Source organism: Bubalus kerabau, chromosome 4 (genome assembly GCF_029407905.1).
Source record: "Bubalus kerabau isolate K-KA32 ecotype Philippines breed swamp buffalo chromosome 4, PCC_UOA_SB_1v2, whole genome shotgun sequence".
Classification (NCBI taxonomy): Eukaryota; Metazoa; Chordata; class Mammalia; order Artiodactyla; family Bovidae; genus Bubalus; species Bubalus kerabau.
The window spans coordinates 158,215,707-158,231,247 of NC_073627.1; the positions used below are offsets into that span (position 1 = coordinate 158,215,707).

A 15,541-nucleotide genomic window follows, 5' to 3' on the forward strand; every position below is an offset into this window, starting at 1 on the left:
TCAATCTATAGAAGGTATTACTCGCTTTCTCCTAAGTGATCTTGCAAAAACACCTGGCAAAGGAATTGGACTGTGAAAAATCAAAGTTTGTGACTGAGTACATAGAAATTTACATTCATCAGTGAGGTGGGCTAGATATTTTAGGAGTGAGATTGAAGGTGCAAAAAACCCTACAAAATTCATAACCTTAAGTTCAGTCATATAATATTGGGCTCTTATTATAAAGACAAATATAGGCATTAATCTCAAATTTATTTTGAGTTGTGAAAGACATGAGCAGTAGTTTAGGCTGTGGTGATGTGTGCCTGTGTGTGTAAGTGTCTTCTAGACTTCTCTTAGATTTAGACCAAACTGAAAATGATTTTTCCTGTACATAATACTAATCACTTTATTCGCCCTTTAATGTGTGAGTCTAGTTACTAAATATGAAAAGAAACAATTAAAATGTTTCAAAGTGATTGCCTCTCAAAGATGGGGCGTCAGGGTGAAAAAAGGCAAAATTGCAGACTACTAATGGGGTCATAAGTTGGTAGTTTTATTTGATCTTTTAAACTTGCCACATATATTTATTTTTTCATACAGACTTTAAAAATGTTCTATGGAACAAAGAAGCTAAGAGAGATGAATGGAAAGCAGTGGTTAACCAGAGCTGTAGTGCAAAAGAACAAAGTTTTGGAAGGCGAGGGTAATAACATGGCCTCTTCCACACACAAATGCAAAGGAACATGATACAAAAGACATCCTTGGAGCAGAGACGGGCTGAGCTGCTTAAACTGAAAAGGACTTGTGTTCCAAGCTGTGTGTTGATAATATAAACTTCACATCTCACTTTCCAGACTATAATTTAAGATTCTTCTGCAAAGAGGGATTCTTTTGCTTCTTGTGACACAATGGTACCTAAACAAAATACAAGGCTTTCTATGTCAAGAAAAATGTGGTGGTGGTTAGGGCTTTACCCTTAAGAAGTTGGAGTGAGAGTGCCAAGTGTCAGTGAAAAGGCCTCCTGTGAACCTGCCTAAGATTCCTAAAGTGTGTACCTGGGGAGAGCATGAAACTTCTATAAATAGGCAGAACAAGGACAGAGCCATTGATCCCCCTCTGGGTAGTTGAGAGTTGCCTTTCTCTGTAACTATAGCAGTGTTTTTACATCAGAGGAGTGGCTCAAGAGCTGCTTCTGCTCAGTTGCTACATGATGCTGAATGGGTTACTTGGTCTTTCTACTCCTTGGTTTCTTTCATAGTAAAATAGGATGGTAATCTCCACTTCTATGGTGGTTATGGGATCACATGAAGTCATCTATGTGAAAGGCTGCCTGGTGATGATATGATGTGTGCTTTTTGCTCTTTGCTTTGAGGGCATTGATACTTTAGTACTCTTTGATCAGAATGAATGCTTTCACATGAGAAATCCATTTTATCATGGTGTTTGGGTCTTCAAACTTTCATCCAAATTTTTTTGTTTCATTTGTTGTAAGTATTATAAATTTCATGATGTAGTTTGAATAGTAAATGTGAGAATTTAAAATATAGCCTTGAAGGATGTTAAAAACAATTGCTTATTTAACATGGACCTAACCAATATCAGCAAAGAGCTCAGGTTTCATGGAGAGCATAAAATTGGACAAATTCCTGGATAAAAGGCTTATAATCCAATTAGCTATCAGGAGTCCATAAATATTTATGCAAAAATCATAGGACTGGAAAGAATTTCAAGTTAAATGCAAATGTGATTTCTACAAAAAAAGTAACTTCCTTTTTCATTCTAACCTTTTATGTGTGTTCAAAATGTCATTGAAATATTAAAAAAAATTTTTAACCACTTTAGTGTGACAAGTTCTCTGTAGCTGGATGGTTGGCTGGATATAAAATGTTATTCTCCTTCAGCTATTAAAGCTGTCCTTGAAAAAGAATCTCTCTCAATTCCCTTCAAGATCACTTGTGCTTCAATAAATAGCATTAAACCTCTTTGCTTTTGGAAATATCACTTCATTAGCATTATTTTTTGCCCTTGACCCTATGGGAGATACAAGTGGGAGGTTCCTAACTGAATTGCATTATCAATTGAGTATAAGTATGATTTTTCTGATCATCAGAGCTGCTTATAAATGGAACAAGCTTTAAGTGTTTTTATTCACTGGAGATGTTCAAATATAGGCTCAGTAAGTGGTAGTTAACATGTTAGCTCAGTTGCCCCAAGATGTTCTGACCCTAGGAAACTAGAGAAGTATTTGGACAAACCTTAGATAGAAGAAGGGCTTCCCTGGTGGCTCAGATGGTAAAGAATCCCCCTGCAATGCAGGAGACCTGGGTTCAGTCCTTGGATTGCGAAGATCCCCTGGAGAAGGGATAGGCTACCCACTCCAGTATTCTTGCCTGGAGAATTCCATGGAGAGAGGAGCCTGCTGAACTGCAGTCCATTGAGTCACAAGGAGTTGGACATGACTGAGGGACTAACACTTTCACTTTAGATGGAAGAAAGTGTTGGGTTATTGGCCACCTGCCACAAACTTGCAAATCATCACAATTGCCTGCTAATGTCAAGACAGAGAATAGCAGGAAGTCATTAGGTTTACTTCTTATTTTACTATGTGTCTCCACATACCTTGAAGACCACATGAATAAGCTACATTTGTATCCTTGCACTAAGGCCTACTTGTTGTGTGACCTTTGACAAGTTATGCAATGGTTCTAAGCCTGTTTCTTTATCTGTAAAATGGGGATATGAATAATAGAACTTGCTTTATAAGATTAATGTAGAATTTCTTCTAGAGCCTATTATACAGAGTGAAATAAGTCAGAGAAATATAAATATCATCTACTGATGCATATATATGGAATCTAGAAAGATTATGGTACTGATGAATTTATTTTCAGGGCAGCAATGGAGAAACAGACATAGAGAACAGACCTAAGTACATGGGGGGAGAGGAGAAGGGAAAGGGTGAGATGTATGGAGAGAGGAATGTGGAAATTCACAATACCATATGTAAAATAGATAGCCAATGGGAATTTGCTGTATGACTCAGGGAACTCAAACATGGGCTCTGTGACAATCTAGAAGGGCGGGATAGGGGGGAGATGGAAGGGAGATTCAGGAGGGAGGGGACATGGGTGTACCTATGGCTGATTTTTGTTGATGTATGACAGAAAACCACAAAATTCTGTAAAGGAAATATCCTTAAGTTAAAAAAATTAAGTGGCAAAAAAAAAAAAAGATTACTGTGGGGTTTCTTAAGGCAATACTGAAGCTTAGCATGGCCTGACACACAGGAGGCATTCAAAATATGCTATTTATTAAAAGGAGGAGAAAAGAGTGTCTCATAAATGGTTTTTCCCAACCCCAAGACTCCTCACCTCTCTGGAAAGTTACTGCCTTATTTCAAACTGTGTAAAAGTCCTTTTCGGAAATTCTAAGCATAGGATGGGTTCTTGGACTAGATGACTCATGAGGCAGCTTCCTGCTCTGAGACTCTGTTATTTTGAGTATTTGATTCATAGTATTCACTTAGGGTAAACATTTCCATATCTCCCCAAGTAAGAATAGCCTGGCTATCCTGGGTAAGCACTGTGTAGAATAAGGAGCTCACATGATGAAGGAGATGGAATTCGGTTACATTTGGACCCCTGTGGACCTAATTTATATCCTAGCTTCTAATACCTGTTAGCTGAGAACCACATAAGGCAAGTTGCTTAACCTCTCTGGGCCTCAATACCCACAGCTGTACAAGGAGGGTGAAATAATATCCAGGAGCTCTGGAATGAAGATGCAGTGAACTTTACCATGTAATGTCATCCAGCACTGGGTATCCAGGAAACAATCTTTTTGTTGGCTGAAGTTTTCACTTTTTAGCCAGGTGTGTCTGCATGATTTAACACAGCCTGACAGTATTTTATCCCCACCCCGTAAACAGCAGGAATATCTTCTGCCTGGCCCAAACGTTAGGATGTAAGATTTTTGGATGGCACCCAGTTTGTGTTCATATAAAAGCCCTAAATAAAATGCTTTGGGTAGAAACAGTTTTGGCTCATCCACCAGGCAGTGGCAAAAGTGCCTGGCTTCCCAAGGACAAAGCAAAGGATGCCGTGACTGGCTTTATTTGCTGAGGGCAGAACTTTTGAAGTTTTGTGCTGCGGCTGCCATCCACGTTTCTGCAACTGTCTCTTCCCTTTTTTTTTTAAGAGCTGTTGTGGCAAAGTCTTCTTAGCATGATGTGCCAAGTTTGAGGGAAGTTAATTTATTAGTTCATTAAGCTTCGGGCATTCTAGCTTCAGCCTCACCATTGCTTTTGATTTTAGACTTTGGGGGCTTCTTGTATCTTCAGTGTTTGACCTCCCACTTTGCCAGCAGTGACCCATCATCGAGTGCTATGTGCTGTGTTTTTACTTCCAGGGCTGCCCAGATGGATTTGCTCTGTGTTGTGGAGAATATGGTTAATTAAGAGCTTCAGGCAGAACCCGCAAGTGCTTTTTAATTTTCCTTGCTGTTTGGTTCATCGCTCCCCTTATCTCATTACCCACGTTTCTCCTCCAGTCTCAGGAATGAATTTCTTCCTCATGAAGTCCCGCTGGCTGCAATGTAGCCTGTGCCCGGCTATCTGCTCCATTGCATGTGCTTTCTCTGTGAGGGGAAAATAAAATAGTGAAATTAAGTCATATTCAAATCTGAAGGTTTTCTGAAAATAGATGTGAACAAATTAGACGTCCTGGGAATTAGCCAAAGCTCAGTAATTAATAACCTTTTTAGGTCTGGGTGAATAAGAAGAATGTTTAATAAGTATGGCTAATGTTCTCTACAAACAGTCCATTCTCATTAAGTGGGATAGTATAGCACTGTTTCTCTAATGGGTGAGGGGCAAAAGTAGAAAAGTGACTTCAAGTGAGGGGTGTAGTGAGATTTCTTTTTGAAAACATTTTTATTTGTTTTTATTTTATTGGCTGCACCCTGTGGTATGCAAGATCTTAGTTCCCCAACCAGGGGTCGAGCCGGTGCCCCCTGCATTGGAAGCACGAAGTCTTAACCACTGGACCACCAGGGAAGTCCCTGTAGTGATCTTTCATGCCTGGTATGTGCTAACCACTGCACACGTCATGTAATTACCCCTCACACCAATTACTGCAGTACAACCACAATAACACCAAGGAATAGAAAACACAGCAAGTCACGGTGGCTTAACCTAGTTTATGTACTTGGTTCCTTGTGACTGGGGTCCAGATCCAACACCTGTCAGACTCCAAAGCTAGTAGTGTTCAAGGCCTGGAACCTGAGACTTTGTCATCCAGGTGCAGAGTGACATTTACTTGTGTGATGAGGGTTAATGCTGTCCCAGGAAGGAAATCCCTATCCTGGTGGTATTCTAGTGACATCAGGCTGCTGGGGAGGTTGTTAATTAACCTACCCAGCTTTCACTCTGTAGGTTACACATCAGCAAAGTGCAGAGAGAAAGGGGGACACTTCATCCCAAAGCTTGTTTGTAGACAGTGAATGTCAGTCAGTAAACAGGTGCCTTCGAGGGGCTAAGATTTATCCTTAACTAACTCTGGCTTGGACCACAGAATAACGTCAAGTCCCTGAAGCGATTTTATGATCCTCTGAAGTGTGGAATTTCAGTGAGATAGAGAAGAGGATGAGAGGACTCTTAAGTATAGGCATTGAAGGTATCTTCGGCCACAACTTGTGAAAGTTCTTGTAAAACTAGGGAAGAACTCCCCTGGTAGTCCAGAGGTTAAGAATCCACCTTCCAATGCAGAGGACTTGGGTTTGATCCCGGCTCAGGGAACTAAGATCTCACATGCCGGGAAGCAACTAAGCCAGCATTGCACAACTGGAGGGCTCGCATGCTGCAACTAAGACCTCATACAGCCAAATAAATTAAAAAAAATTTTTTTAATAAAATCAGGAAAAGCTTGGGGCTTGCATTAGGGGATCACAATCCCTGGATGTCAAATGAAATATAAAAAGAACCAGCACGTTAAAGAGCAAACTAACTGTTAGCTGGAAAGCTGGGACCAGGGATGTAAATTAAGCTCTTTGCTTCCCTTTTCATTTTTCTGGAGAAGAAAATGATACAGTTACAGAGTACACAAAGTTTAGGATCAGATACCTAGGTTATAAATCCCAGCTTGAAACCTATGTCATATGTGATCCTGGGCTCTGCTTAAATTCTCTGTAACTTTTCTCCCCCAAAAGATCCAACAATGAATTGTATATTTCATACAGTGGTTATAAATATTAAGTGAATTCTATATATAGTTTGCTATTACTTTCATCCTGACCTTTTGACACCTTTATAAATGTTTCTGTTAAAAATGGGAAGGCAGAAAGGATGGAAAATTTAGTGGATTTTTAAAGTAACTTTACCAAAAGGACAGGTGACTCTGTAGATCTGAAATTGGATCAATAGTTTGAGTTCATTCACTTTCCTTCTAATGTGAAAAATATTCATGAATTGACTCTGCTTTAATCACAGGGTCTTCACAGAAAACTTGACATCTTACTATGCCCAGTATTTTGCTGACTGCCCACTTGATGAGTGGGCACATTGATGCCCACAGCTGGGCATCTCACATTGATGATGTGAGGGGAGCAGGGGTTAGAGCTAAGACAGCCTGGTAGTTACCTCCTGCACATTTCTCTGTGGAATAACCATAAATACTTTCTGTATATTATCATTTAGCACTGGGCTAGATGCTGTGAGGGAGTTTATAATCTGGAAGAAAAGATAACCCGTTTGCCCATTGGAAGTTAACTAAGAATTTTGGATTGAAAGATGAAAATGAGAATACAAAAGGGAACCATGGGCTGGGAAGGGTCTTATTGTCGTTCAGTCACTAAATCGTGTCTGATTCTTTGCAACCCCATGAAGTGCAGCACACCAGGCTTCCTTGCCCTTCACTGTCTCCCAGAGTATTCCCAAACTCATGTCCATTTAGTAGGTGATGCCATCTAGTCATCTCATCCTCTGTCACCCCCTTCTCCGCCTGCCCTCAGTCTTTCCCAGCATCGGGGTCTTTTTGAATGAGTCAACTCTGCATCAGGTGACTAAAGTATTGGAGCTTCAGCATCAGTCCTTCCAATGAATAGTCAGGGTTGATTTCCTCTAGGGTTGACTGGTTTGATCTCCTTATAGTCCAGCAGACTCTCAAGAGTCTGCTCCAGCTCCACAATTCAAAAGTGTCAATTCTTCAGCACTCAGCCTTCTTTATGGTCCAGCTCTCACATCCTAACGTTGCTTGTGACCAAACACCAAATCAATGGTTCACATAGTAAGCATGCACAGCTTATGGGCAGATCAAAGCATGATTGTTGTGAATGACTGACTTATTTAATTGTGTCCTAAAGGATGCAGAGGAGTTGGAAAGGCAAAAAGAAAATAAGAAAGGGCATTTGTATATGTTAAAGGATCCCAACTTATTTAAGGAATGGATTTGGAATAAGTTACTGGTTTTGTTGTTTTAGCACTGTATATTTTTAATTTATTTTTTAACTGGAATATAATTGCTTTACAATATTATGTTAGTTTCTACTGTACAACAGTATGAATCAACTGTATGTATACATGGACTTCCCAGAAGGCGCTAGTGGTAAAGAACCCATCTGACAATGCAGGAGACATATAAGATGTGGGTTCGATCCCTGAGTTGGGAAGATCCTCTGGAGGAGGGCATGGTAACTCATTCCAGTGTTCTTGCCTGGAGAATCCCATGGATAGAGGAGCCTGGTGGGCTACAGTCCGTAGGATCGCAAAAGAGTCAGACATGACTGAAGTAACTAGTACAAAAGCATGCATACACCTACGTATACATATATCACCTCTTTCTTGAGTAAGCACGGTATTTTCAAATGAGATATTGTGAGGTGATTCTCAAGAATTGTCTGTTCCATGCTGTGCTTGATTCTGGGCCAGATGAAGGCTGAGAGGACACAGTTGGGACTCAGGAGGAAAGATTGAAGGAGAGGCTGCTGCTGATTTAACAGGAGGGGAAACAAAGCTATTCATCACCCCTGGAGGCAGCACAAGTAAGGTAGTACTCGGGATTTAAATTTTAAAAGGGCAAAACTAATACAATTATGTAAAGTTTAAAAATAAAATAAAATTTAAAAAAAAATTAAAAAAAATTCTAGATTAAAAAATAAATAAATAAATATCCCTACCACTCCTATTTTAATCGATAATTAAATGTTATTTGCTCTTCTGATCTTTTGAGTTCACTGACCTGTCTGTGTCTGTTGCCTGAGCCTGAACCCCAGCTACCTTCTCCTTTTATCTAGAGAGAGCAGGATCCTTCCACTGGCCACCTCACCACAGTCACTCTTGCCCCACTCTCCCAAACCATTCTCTGTATCCTGAGCTGTCTTTAGTAAAAGCAAACGGGGGCATGACTGTTTTGTTCCTTAAAGCCTTTTGATAGTTTACCATTGTTCTTAGAGCAAATCTCAAACTTTATAGTGTGTGTCCCCAGCCTTGCACCATGAGCCCTTTCATCCCAGCCCTCATCGTGTGTCCATTGCCAGTGCTGTGTGTTGCAGCTGTGTGGCCGTGCCTTCTCTCATTTCAGGAAGTTCCCCTGTTCTATTCCCTTTGACAGGAATACAATACAATCTTTTATGTATCCAAGATCACTTCTTTAGGGAAGACTCTCCTGACCCCTATACTATGTTGGGTTCCCCATTAGGTCCTGGAGAGATACTGTCTTTACCTCACTTGTAATTATTCTCTGTCCTCTCTCCAAAAGACACTTAGGGTACAACTGGTGAACAAAGCAGGAGTTGTGGTGAAACTTACATCCTGGTCATTGGAGGAAGATGATAAACATAATGAATAAATTATGGTATATGATGAGTGATATATATAAAAGAGAAAATAGACTAGAGTAAGAAGGATGAGATGAGGGAAGCAGGCTGCAATATTGAAAAGAATGGTCAGCATATTTCCATGCCATATGCAAATTAACTCAAGAGATATTATAGTGTTAAATGTAAAAGTTAAGACCATAACTCTGCATAAAGCCTGGCATGGGTTAATAAGTTCTCAAAACATATTTATCAAGGAGACTAGCAGACAATATTATCATTGTTATTATACTCATTCAAATTCTAAGTTTGGGTCAGGCACAGAATATGTGCAGCCTTCTCTGGTTGCACAGCAGGCAAACCAAGGCTTATGCCAGGGTTGTCTAATCCTTTTCTGAAATCTCCTGTGCTGAAAGGGGATTCCTTTCAATGCTTTTTTCTGTTTTCTGTGAGACCCTAACAGGGTCCAACAGAGCTAATTAATTACCCTGTCGTGAGGGCATAGGGACTTCCTTGCAGTGATTTCTGAGGGCACCCGAAGATTGAGCAGGCCTAATGATGAAAACAGAATCATTCCGTTCCAGAGAGTTGATGTGGGGATAGATTGGATATCTGAACTCCTGGATGTTTCTGTCTCTGTCTGTCTCTCTCACACACACATGTACACACGCTCTTTCTCTCCTTGTCTTCTCAACAACAAACAGCTTGGCTCCTGGGCAACTTAGCTTTAAATTGGAAAGTGCAGCCTTGCTTGGCAGAACAACAGTATCACAGCCTCCCCATTGCTCAGAACAGCTTGTGAGATACATCCCTGCAGGCAAGACCATAAAGGGCTGTCTAATGTCCTGGAACCACCACCCCCAAAAGGACTCTTCTGTGCGGCTTCTTTAGAATTCTTGTCTGCGGGGCATATCTTCTCTTCCCCAGCAGTTTCTCATGCTGGACTTGAACTTTTTGCTTCTTTCCTCTCCATTTAATTAGTGATCTCATCTCTTCGATCATTAGAAACCCACAGTGGCCGTGGAGATGGAAATCGGAACCAAATTCAAAGGGAAATGCAGGAACCAATGACTTGGAAGTGTGAAAAAGCACTCTAGTCCCTCTGACCTTAATAACATAACACATTCCCTTGGCCACTTTACAGAGGTCCCAGTTCAAACAGGCACTCCTATTTACCTCTCCTCCCTGTGAATCTCAAAAATTTTTTTAAAAGACTAGATTGAAGCAGTTCTTGCATGGTTCTGAATATGTCTTACTTAGATGACAATGGCCACTCTTTTGTTATGGTTGTTCTGTTGCTAGGTCATTTCCAACTCTTTGCGACCCCATGGACTGCAGCATGCCAAGCTCCTCTGTCCTACACTATCTCCTGAAGTTTGCTCAGATTCATGTCCATTGAACTGGTGATGCTATCTAACCATCTGTCTTATCCTCTGCTGCCCCCTTCTCCTTTTGCCTTCAATCTTTCCCATCATCAGGGTCTTTTCCAATGAATTGGCTCTTTGCATCAGGTGCCAAAATATTGGAGCTTCAGCATCAGTCCCTCCAATTAATATCCAGGGTTGATTTCCTTTAGGATTGCTTAGTTTGATCTTCTTGAAGTCCAAGGGACTCTCAAGAGTCTTTTCTAGCACCACAATTCAAAAGCATCAATTCTTTGGTGCTCAGCCTTCTTTATGGTCCAACTCCCACAACCGTACATGGCTACTGGAAAAAATGTAGCCTTCGTAAGTCTTGCTGACTCCAGTGTTCACCCACCATCACCTGTCTTATATTCTGTAAGCAAAAGCCAATGAAACGAAGCTAAGCTCCTTAGCTTGCATTGAACAATCCAGTGCCAGTGTTCTAGAGATAGAAGAAACTTGCCCAACCATAACTCCATGTCATAGATATGGTCTGGGCTATTCTACTCCACGCTTTGCTCTTACTAGTCCTAACACCTAGAAATCCATCTGTCTCCTGGGCAGGTTCATAACTTCCTGTCCTCATCAGTTTACCTCAGATATCTTCCACGGAAACAGTCTCTTCTTCCTATGAATTTTCATCATTTATATCATTTTATAAGTAGACTCTGCACTTGACTGCATTCGCATTCTTACTATGTTGTAAGCAACTGGCTGTCAATGTCTGTTTTACCCATTCTTGCATTATTCAAAGCCTAAGACTTTGTACCTAGTAGATAGTTAATAAAGCCTCATTGATAAGTGAATGGACAAAATGGCATCTTTTCTCAATGTTTGTCTTCAAAATAGTTTAGTAAAAGGTGTTATGGTATTAGGTACACCAGAGCCTTTCTAAAATACGGTCCATTTTAGAACAAACTATAGCGTGCAAGTTGATTGTAAATCTGATCAATGGGCAATTTTCACTGGAATGATGTGAGAGACCGCAATAAAACAATCTTTACCTTTAATATAGTCAGTCCTACAACAGATCATAACATCATTACAAATTTTGTTAACTTCAATTGCTTTTGAAATTATATTTGAAATTTAATAACTAGAGCCAGATGCAGGAGAATATAAATACATTCAGTTCCCGACTTAATATGGTTGGATTTGATACTTTTCAACTCTGTAATGGTGTGAAAGCCATTCTCAGCAGAAAGGCTGAAGATCAAACTGTGATCTTTTCCAGGGCAAGCAAATGAGGTATAGTGTCTTCTGATGTTGGGCAAGATCCTGAGCTGCAGCTCCGTTTGCCGTATGATCTCAAGGATAAACAACTGATACACTTACAACCAGTTTGTACCCATACAACCATTTTCTTTTTCATACTCAGTACAGTATTCAGTAAATTAACTGAGATAGTACTTTATTGTAAAGCAGGCTTTGTGTTAGATGGCTTTGCCCAACTGCAGGCTAATTGTAAGTGTTCTGTAGGCTAGGCTACGCTAAGATGTTTGGTAAGTTAATGTGAATTAAATACATTTTCTACTTAGGCTATTTCCAGTTAATGGTGGGTCTATCAGGATGTAATTCCACCATATATCAAGGTAGATCTGTACTTAATTATATTTTAAAATCATATTCACTACTTTATAAGAGCAATTCAGCATATTCCCTACCTCTTTTCTCTAGAATTTAAGCTGTGAGCACAACATTTGTCTGGAACTTTCCCTATCTTTAGAAGCCTTTCTGAGGGGGAAGGGTGTGTATGTGTGTGTCCATCCCAGTCCATGTGTGTGCACACACACGCACATGCATGCACACTTCTGGTTCTTGCTCTGATGCTTCAAGGTTTCAGTTTAACTGAGCATCAAAACCTCATTTCCTTCTAGCCTTTGATTTTATTGAAAGAGACATTAACTTCTGCTTTGTAATTAAGAAAAGTTCTTTGAGTCCTGCTACTCCTCCAGCTTTTTTGTTGTTGTTCCTTTTTCCTAGTGGAAATTAGGGGTAAACAGTATCAACTGAATTGAATTGAAAAAGAAGTTAGGGACTGACCTTCTGGTCTGGGCACTGTCTTGTTATCTGTTGAGCAGTTCTCCTGATAGTGGCCCATCAGATGGCCCTGGGTCCTTGTTCCTGTCAGTAAGTTTGACATTCGCGAGCTCTCTGCTTTCCTCCAGCTGTCTCAGGTCGCCTGCTGAGCTTTATGGTCTGAGTCATCCTTGTCCTCCTTGTTTTTAGATCAGTCTGTAACAGAGTTGGCTTACTTTTGGATAGATTTGGATTCTTTTTTTCCAATTTAAATTTTTACCTTGGAGGCGTGTACCTTTTAAAGCAGCCATCTGAAGCAGTTTTGTTATGTTTTTTAACACTCAAAAGTACCAGAGGTGGAATCCAGTGGAACGATTTCCCCTTTCAATTTTACATTTTAAAATGTGCTCTGGTTTATGTTTTGATTTCTAGGACTTTCAGACACTTTATTCTTCATTGTTTTTGGGGTCCAAGGTATAGTGGGTCTTAGCTAGTTGAGGTGGGTCAAATGGCTTGACCCAAGACCTATACTGTTGAGTTCATGCAGGACCTGGAAAGGACTGACCAAGACCCAGATGAGGACTGGGTCAGGAGTAAGGAGTGGACCCAGGGCAAATGTGAAATCAAACGACAGAGCTGAGTGGCTTAGGCACACTGTTCGTGTCAACTTTTACTGTGCACCTACACAGTGTGCAAGGTCTGTGCAAATTACTAAAGTTACAGTGCTGAGCAAGGCAAACATTCCTAGAAAAGAGATATTAGGCAATTACACAATACGTACTCTGAAGGAGCATGATAGTGTATAATAGAACTGAACCAGTCAAGGCAATTAAGGATACTTCCCCATTGAAAATGGTGTTTAACTGCAAATCTGAGAGTGGGGCAACTAATGGAGGAGGAAAAATTCTCCATGCTGGAGTGCATGAGAGAGTCCAGAGGTAAGAAAGAACTTAGCATGTTGCAGAAACTGAGTGAGTGGCTGGAGTACCAGGAGGCTGGGAATGGGCATGAGGTGAAGATTGTTACAAAATGAGACTAGAAAGATGTAACATAGTCAAAACAAATTAACAAGCTCAGTCATTAGCCAGGCCATCTTCTGCCTTAGTTGTGAGAGGCCCATCATTGGTACTCCTAGGTGTCAAATCATCCTCTAGTAGTAAGGGGCAGTGGTTGTCTTGCAGACCATCCATTCCGGACTAGGGCTAAAGTGTGAACCAGGTATAACTTGTAGGTTCAAAGGACTCACCTAGATAAATGGGCATCTGAGTCCTAGTTACTGGGTGAAGTTCAGACAGGAGTGTGCAGGCAGACCTGAAAAGAGATTGAGGTATGAGAGAGATTCATCAGATTTAAGGAGCAGGAACAAAGCTAACGGCTGGTCATACAGACCTGGCCAATGTTATATGGGAGCCCAGAGGGAACCTGGAATTATGCCTGGGTCTGAGAAGCCACTCAAGACCAATATGAGGCCCTGGCATCCTCACAGACCCCCACTCCAAGTTTTTATTTTGTAAAGATTTGACTGAACTCTAGAGTTCCCTGTATTGTAGGTCTCATGTTCTTTGTATCACTGCCTGATGCTGGACTAGCTCAAGGGCTGGACCATGGATGCAGCTGTGAGTGAGGCACTGTGGAGGGGAGAGACTGGACAAAGAAAGATGGTGTCAATGCTACTCTCCTTAATGTAGGGTTTTCACTTTGTAATTTTTCACAAGCTTTGAAAAGCATCTTTACAAGCTTTGAAAAGCATCTCTAAAATGAAACAGAGTACAGCATTTCTCTTGAAAATCTAAGTAGTACAGTCTTAAATCCCACATCATCTTGTGATGAAATCTCTTTTACACTCATCTACAATCTCATTTGACTTGTTCCTATCTCTTAATGCCTTAGTTGCTTTCAAAAAAAAAAAAAAAATAGGTTTTCCAGCTTTGAGAAATTAAAGGCCTACTGAGATGCTGGTTGGAGATAATGTACTGAATAGAATTGATCCAGAACAGTGAGGGGCAGCTCAGAGCCACCAGGGAAGTTAATGCCTATTTAACATGTGTTAAAGATGAGCTGGATTAGGGGATTCTGGCTAACCCTTAGTACAGGGGAACAAAATGAAATGTAACTCGCACAACTCATTTTTTGCTTTTTAATTTTCCCTTTTCTACTCTAATCCCCTCTGCCTTACCTCTAATTAAGATGTGGATCATGTGGAAAAAAGTCCTATTTTTCCCCTTGCTGGACATAATCTCATTTCAATCCTACGCCAATCCAATTTTGAATAAATCCTAGAAAGTGTCACCACATTGAGTGTTGTAAAACTCACGTCAGAGGTTCCTTTAATGTGACCTGAGTTATGGATATTCTTGTTTCTGGGGCCCCCTGACACTGGGGAAAAACAAGTCATTCAGTAAATCTGAATCTCAGTAAATTTTCAGTATCCTGTAACCAAGGAAAAAAACTCTGTAAGGAATACTTGTGGTCCCTGTATAAGGAATGTTTTCATATCAGAGTTATTAGTTAACCTAAACTGAAGTCTTCTACCTTCTCTCTGATGAGTTAGGTGTCTTTTCATTTGGGTTGGTGGGAACAGGAAGTATTCTTGGCCTTGTATGAGCCCTGATGATAATTTCACTCTAATCCTTTTGAATGGTTTCCTTCCCGGCCTTAGCTAGTTTCTCCCATGCTCATTAGTACTCTGCCAAAAATTTGCAGAGACCCCCAAACTTTTTGGCACCAGGGATAGATTTCATGGAAGACAGTTTTTCCACGGACTGGGAATTGGAGGGTGTGGTTTCAAGACGATTTAAACACATTGCATTTATTGTACACTTTATTTCTATTACTTTTACATCAGTTCCACCTCAGATCCTGGAGGCTGGGGACCCCTGCACCTAGGGGGCCCTCAGCAGGGAACCCAGCTCTGTCTGTGCAGAACTCTCCTCTCTGGTTCTCTGCCTTGTGAACTCCAGTCTCTTGGGCCTCCCCACATTCCTAGTGCTGTCTTCTCAGCTCAGGGAGACCACAGGCCATTCTTCTGGGTTTTCCTCTCTGTGCCCTGGACTGGAGACACTCTCCAGGCAGTAAGCGAGGGCAATTGCGGGGCTTGCCTCTGTTTGTTCCCATCTTTCAGGGATCACTGCCCTTCATTGCCTCACAGCCAATGTCTTGAATACCATCGGCTCATTTATTTTGTCTGTATTTTTCAGTTATGCCAGGCATGAAATCCAGTCTTAGTTACTTTCGCTTGGCTGAGAGCAGAATCCCTCCAGAGCTATTTTAAGGTTGTTTAAGCTTGTTTTTGACACTCACTTTTTGAGACCTCACTCCATACAAAGATA

General features: G+C 40.8%; 1 protein-coding gene across 5 annotated transcripts in view; it reads left to right on the forward strand.

Moving 5' to 3' along the window:
- Positions 1-15,541, forward strand: part of PLPPR1 (phospholipid phosphatase related 1) — a 201,405-nt gene that overhangs the window by 28,249 nt on the left and 157,615 nt on the right. The window contains exon 1 of one of the 5 annotated variants that reach the window (XR_008713820.1): positions 5,030-5,062. The exons of the other annotated variants lie outside the window; for them this stretch is intronic. The gene's annotated coding sequence lies outside the window, so the exon portion shown is untranslated. Of the gene's footprint in view, positions 1-5,029; positions 5,063-15,541 lie in introns of those variants that run through there. 5 annotated transcript variants of the gene reach the window in all.